Source organism: Leopardus geoffroyi, chromosome D1 (genome assembly GCF_018350155.1).
Source record: "Leopardus geoffroyi isolate Oge1 chromosome D1, O.geoffroyi_Oge1_pat1.0, whole genome shotgun sequence".
Taxonomy (NCBI): Eukaryota; Metazoa; Chordata; class Mammalia; order Carnivora; family Felidae; genus Leopardus; species Leopardus geoffroyi.
Genome location: NC_059329.1, coordinates 96984693 through 96991330, shown reverse-complemented (window position 1 = coordinate 96991330; position 6638 = coordinate 96984693).

Here is a 6638-nt window from a genome sequence, read left to right as displayed (position 1 = left end):
GCTGATGCCGTGGGGGACAAAGCTAAGTGAACCCCCAAGACAGCAGGACTGAGTTGCTGGGGAGCCCTTTAGGCTCAAGAAACTAAGAATATGGGGAGGACCTTCCCCAACGTGCTTCACCAAGGAGCTCTTTGAGAATGGGCCTTGGAGGAAAGGAGCCTTTCCAGCAAAGAAAAAAGACTTCATGTCTGGATCTGAGGAATTGCTCCTTGTAGATGAACTCATTGTCACCAAGAAGGTATAGAGAAAGTACACAGAGAGCCAAGGACTCCATTTAAAGAGGAAACATGCTGAGGTCTGAGGGTTGGCTCCTATAGGTTTAGTATTGTAGTTATGGGTTAGCCCTCCCGCACACTCCCCGTGCAAGCTGGCTTGGGGGCAATGTGTGGCATGGACCCCAGATTAATCCAGAACTAGTGTTCTATCCTTCGTGTCTATTCCTGAATCCGGAATGATTTGGAAGACCCTTCAGGCAAGCAACGTTATGGAGACAGGAGGTGTTTGTACACTATGGGGTTGCCAGAGCATGGGCCGTGATCTGAAGGAAGGAGCATGAAGGCCCGCCCTCATGGGGGCTCTTCACTCATGGTGGCTATGAACAACCCCATGAGTGCGTGGGGACAGGAACTCACACGCCTCTAGATTGCTCTTTAGCCATCCTGATTATTTCCCCTATCCAGCTGTTATGGACCACGTGTGTCCCCCATAGCTTATATGTTGAGGCTCTAACAGCCCCCCATGTGACTGTATTCAGTGATAGAGCCTTACAGAGGCAATTAAGACAAAATGAGGCCCAAGGGTGGGGCCTTAATCCAATATGAACCGTGCCCTTCTAAGAAGAAGAGACTGCTGAGGTGTGTGCCCACAGAGAAAAGGCCATGGCGGGAAGATGGTCATCTGCAAGCTGAGGAGAGAGACCTCAGAGAAGACCAACCTTACCAGCACCTAGATCTTGGACCTCCAGCCTCCAGAACTCAGAAAATAAATTTCTGTTGTTTAAGCTACCCAGTCTCTGGTATTTTGTTATGACGGCAAAATACCGCCATAGATACACCGGGTCTGGCTCTCCAGATGTGAACCTCTCCTTCCTTCTGTCACCTATTCCTACAAAGAGTAGCAACCTTTGCTTACCCCCAAATACTTGGAGTGACTCCAGGTTTTCTAGCCTTCTCCCCTCCTGGGGACAAGCAGTCAAGGAATATCAAGAGCCCTCAGTCAGTCCAGTGAGTTGAAAATAGCCTTTCTGAGCAGAGGTGATATCCCAGATGTTCACGGTGATTCTGTATGAGAAACTGTCTTGGGAAGAATTTGTTTGAAGCTTTCGTGACACCGCTGCTAAGAAATTTGCACGGAGAATCATCAGGAAATGCTAAAACTCGCATGTGCAAATCTGCAGTTTAATAGGATATATACACCATCCCAAAGTATCTTACCTCAATCACTTACTAATTATAAGCAGAGAAGCAGTAACTTTATATTGGAGAAAACTGGCCGACACCCTCTTACTCAAGAGGACCAAGTCAACCTCCACAACAAGGAGACGCACAAGACATCATGTGCCTCCAGATATGATACACTGAGGAGGACACAACAGCATCGCTTTGGTGATATTCCTGTCAAACGTGCACAGCCCACACCTACACGCAAAGAAGCACCAGAAAAACCGAAATTGGAGAACATTCTACAAATAACTTATCTGCTCTGGAAAAATGTCAATGACTGAGGCACTGTTCCAGATTCAGTGAGACCAAAGAAACGTTACAACTAAATGTAATGTGTGAGTCTGGGTTGGAATCTGGATGAGGAATGATTTCTGCAATGCATTCTCGAAGGGTTTGGAAACCTAGTAAGTGTACATTATAAACAGAGGCCGATAGGGGCGCCCTGATGGCTCAGTCGGTTGAGCCTCTGACTTCGGCTCAGGTCCTGATCTCACAGTCTGAGTTCGAGCCCCGCATCGGGCTCTGTGCTGACAGCTCGGAGCCTGGAGCCTGCTTCGGAGTCTGTGTCTCCCTCTCTCTCTGCCCCTCCCCCACTCATGCTCTGTCTCTCTCTCTCTCTGTCAAAAATAAACAAAACATTAAAAAAATTAAAGAGAGGCTGAGAAAGCAAATGAGACAGATATTAACAAGGGTAGATGTGCATGAAGGGCATACAGGGGTTCTTTGTTCTATTTTTGCAACTTTTCTATAACTTTCTGATTATTTCAAAATAAAAAGTCTTACAAAAACTCATGCACTCTACAGTACTCTTCATAAAATGAGCCATGGGACAACTTTAATTTCCTTGGGATGTCAGACTTTTTCCTTAGCACAAAATGTCAGCACAATTCCTTCCAATGGATGATGAAAAGTGCATACCCCATCTCTTTCCATTTTCGCCTTGACTGCTAGGAAGCTCTCTTAGGATACATGTAGGCATCAACTTGGTCACAAACTGTGGGAATAGAAAGAACAGCAATAGCTTTAGAGCCAGACTTCCTGAAATTCACATTCTAGCCCTGCCAACTCAGTCACTTTGTACGTGTTTGATCCAGAAAGGACTCGGTTGTGTTGCAGTAACAGATATCCCCGAGACTCAGGGGTTTGCGACAAGGTCCATCTCTCACTCAAGCTACATGCCCCCTGCAAGCTGGTGGGAGGCAGGCGCGGCTCCCACGATATCCTCCTTCCAGAACTAAGACTGTCGAGGGTCTCCAGCATCTGAACTGCCCCTGCTTGTCTGGGCAGTGGAAGGGGACACGGCACTCCCATTCACTGGCTAAAGCAAATACCTGGCCACAGGTTAATTCCAAAGGAAGAACAATCCTACCGTGCGCCATGGAGGTCAACCAAACACATTTGGTGAGCCACACGCATGACGAGGCACGATCCCCTTGGACGAGACTATATCCTGAGAGTCAGCTTCCTGTCTGCAGAAGGAGGGAGAATAATCGGGCCCTACATCTCAGACAGGTGTGACGACTGAATGAAAAAAAGCCAGAAAAAGCACGCGGAGTAACCTGGGTCAGAAACATAACAGCAGCTGCACATGATAGGAAATCATAGTCTTGCCCTCCTCCCCCCCGGTGTCCCGAAGGAGAAACACTATCCTCCTTGCAGATCTAGATGGATGGACGGACAGACAGACAGCCAGGTAGATAGATATCCCGCGATTACTTTTTAGGAAGAGTGAAAGCCAAGAAGACCACAGGGAGAGAGACAATTTGTCTCGTAGGTAAAGAGTATAGACTCCAAGGATGTTTCCCTCTGGGCCCCACCGAGTTTCAAGATCAGTCTCCGAACAGGATTGCACTGACGAAAGTTTTTATTTATTCGTCCCCACAAAGTGCCAACGCCTGCGTGAAAGCCCTGCAGGGCTCCGACCCCATGAGAGCTACAGAGGCTTGGAGGAGGATGCTAAATGTGTGAATAAACTCGCCCACCAGAGGTGACAAAGGGACAGAGTAGCAGCACTAGGTGGGAGGGGAGAGAGTTTGCACGAGCCCCTGGGGCTTACACGGAATGCTTGGGGCAGGGACAGGGAAACGGGATGATGCCCCACCTTGTCTGCCACTGACGTTGGACTTGGGCAGCCTGGAGCCATGGAGTCAAAGGCATCCGCGTCCAGGCCAGGTTCTGAGTGTGTTTTCCAGGTCCCCGAGGAAGTGCCATCCTTGGGCCCGGGCTCGGCTCCCCCCGGAAGGCTATCCCAGCCAGTGGCACAAGCACCTCCCTGTGGGGTGGGGGAGAACTTCAGCTTTTCTTTTCCGGCTTACCTCAATTGCCCAGTTTTTCTCCGGTTAATACGCAGCACTATTCCTCATCATTTAAAAAAGACAATTGGGGGCGGTGGAGGTGGGGGAGGGCTGGGTGGCTCGTGGGTTGAGCATCCAACTCTTGAGCTCAGGGTCATGAGTTCGGACGCTGCATCAGACACCCAGTGTGGGACCTACTTAAAAAAAATTTTTTTTTAACACTTCTGGAAGTTTTGGATTCCCTTTCACCAGTGTTTCACAAACTCCAGTCATGTAACCACATTGACAATTTCCCCATGCATACTCTCTAATTAGAATTTAATTTGAATTCATCCCCCATGAAGCTTCTGATTTTTCTTTTCAACTCATGTACCTCCTTTGGCCTCATTTTATGCAGTAACATTTCTGAAATAATAGGCTCACTGTGTGGATTACATTTTTTGACTAAATGTTGAAGTAAATAGGGATTAAAAATTTTTAAATCATCCCCAGTGGAGTGGGAACCAAGCATTAAAAAAAACAAAAAAAAAAAACAAAAACAAACAAACAAAAAAAAAAAACCACTGCTTGGGGGCGCCTGGTTGGCTCAGTGGGTTGAGCGTCCGACTTCGGCTCAGGTCATGATCTCACAGCTCATGGGTTCAAGCCCCGTGTCGAGCTCTGTGCTGACAGCTCAGAGCCTGGAGCCTGCTTTGAATTCTGGGTCTCCCTCTCTCTCTCTCTGCCCCTCCCCTCCTTGCGCTGTCTTTCTCTCAAAAATAAATGAACGTTAAAAAAATTTTAAAAATAATAAACACCGCTTGGGCCACATGTGAAGAGCAGACTGCTCTGGGGGAATATAACAGAAGAAGCCCTGTAATAAATGAGTTTTGCAGCCTTGGAAAAGCTGGAGAACCTCCCCGGGCTTTGGTTTCCTCATCTGCAAAGTGACTGAACAGCAGTCTGCAGCTTTTAAGGTGTGTAGGGCTGAAATGGGATGATGATGCACATAGAGCATCTATCGGGGGGCTGGCCGTTGTTTCTCTCTCTGGTTCACCCCACAAACATCAGTGAAGCCCTTGCGTTCAGTGCTGTGGAGACTTTGGAAATGAGTAAGACACAATCAGAACCATCCCGGGACTTTACGACCCGGTGTTCATGTAGAAGCACACCTAGAACACGGAGCAGGAGAGTCTTAAATGTCTAGAGCAATGCAGGGAAAATGCAATCAGAGTTTGAAGGAGGGACAAAGCACCCCCACCCCCACCCCCACTGGGAGATCTGGGAAGGCTTCACGGAGGAGGTGCCATTCAAGCTGGGCAGTGACGGATGGGCAAGGGGCGAGCATGCACATCTTCAGAGCAGGCCTTCTAAGGGGAAAGGGAGAACTGAAGGGGGAACAGAGGTGGGAAAAGGGAGAGCACCCTTAGCCTCCGGACCCCCCCTCCCACCTGTAAACAGAAGCCTCCCTTCCTTCCCTGCCGTCTCTCCATATTGGCTAAGGGCTTCTGTTGACATGGGCCGCCAACGTTCTCTTGGACCTTTAAATTATCTCATGGATCCATCCCTGCTCACCGATGTCACTCTACCCTGTCTTGCCTGTCATTTTCCCCTTCTGGTTATTCTCGGCCCCCTGGGGACCCCTGAATGCAGGAATCAGGACTGGGGACGGGTTCAGGAAGAAAGGCCTAGAAAAGGAGGGCTTGTGGAAACATGATCACCCCCTTCCTGTACCTCCCTGTGAGGTCCTGGGGGCAGAAGTAGGATGCCTGAAGGGGCTTCTGAGGCCCTGCTCTCTCACTGGGCTCTGTGCTGCCCTCTGGGGGTGGCTGTCTCCCCTCCCCTAAGGTAAGGAGGGCATTCAGGAGGGTTTTGAGGGACTTCGTGCACCGGAGAGGAATCGGGGCGGCCAGTTTTGCCTTTAAGATTCTGGAAGAATCACTAAAAAAAGGCAACAGAAAATCGATGCCTGCCACCTGGTTTCCTGTTGGGCCCTGTGGTCTTTTTTTTTTTTTAAGTCAACCTGTGGTCTTTTTTCAGCTTATCTCAGCTACTTTTAGCATGGCAGCAACAGAAAGGGCTCCCGAGACTGTCTTCTCCAGAATCCTCGGGGTCTAGGACACGGGTTTTTCATTTCCGTCCACAGACCCTGATGTGGAGCTGGGACCCTGGCGGACGCTGAGCACAGATCTGCTGAACTGCGGAGAGGACTGTGTTCTACGGGCAAGTGAGACCCAGCAGGGGCCAGTGGCCGGCCTCCGTCACACAGCTCGGGAGAGCCAGGAGTAGGACGGGCCCTGGGCTCAACCCCCGGACCACTGCTCTGTCACCATCTCTCCGGCCTACTTTATCCCAGGCAGGGACCCCATCTACACGTTTCTCACGTGTGAGGTCTGCAAAGAATAAATGTCAAGCTCAGAAGTGGACCAAGGCCTGACTGGAGACAGCCTCTCTTCCTGGGTCCCGCAGAAGGTCGCCCAGGGCTAGGCTGGGCGGATGGAGGGACAGCCGTCGTGCCCCTGGTAGGAAACTTACCCGGGTCCCCAGCCTCAGACGGGAGGCACAAGAAAAAAGCCGCAAACAAAGAACACACATCAAATGCTGTGCACACGTGTTCCGAGGGGAGAAAATTCTTGGTATTTCATTAGTAGGGGCTGCAGCCAAGAAGCGAATTTTCAGTCACAGCGTCTTCTGAGGGTCACAACGTCTGTCTTTTCGTTTTTGATCTAAAGAAGAAAAAAAAAAAAAAAAAAGAAAGGAAGGAAGAAAAGAAGGGAGAGGAAGAGGGGGGAAAGAAAGGAGAAAGCCTCCCCGCTGTAATTGAATTACTGAGCTGGCCTCTGGGGCTGGGGCTGGAATTCAAGAGGCCTTTGTGCAATGAGGGGGACCCCGGACAGCAGCAGGGATTTCAAAGGCGAAGAGG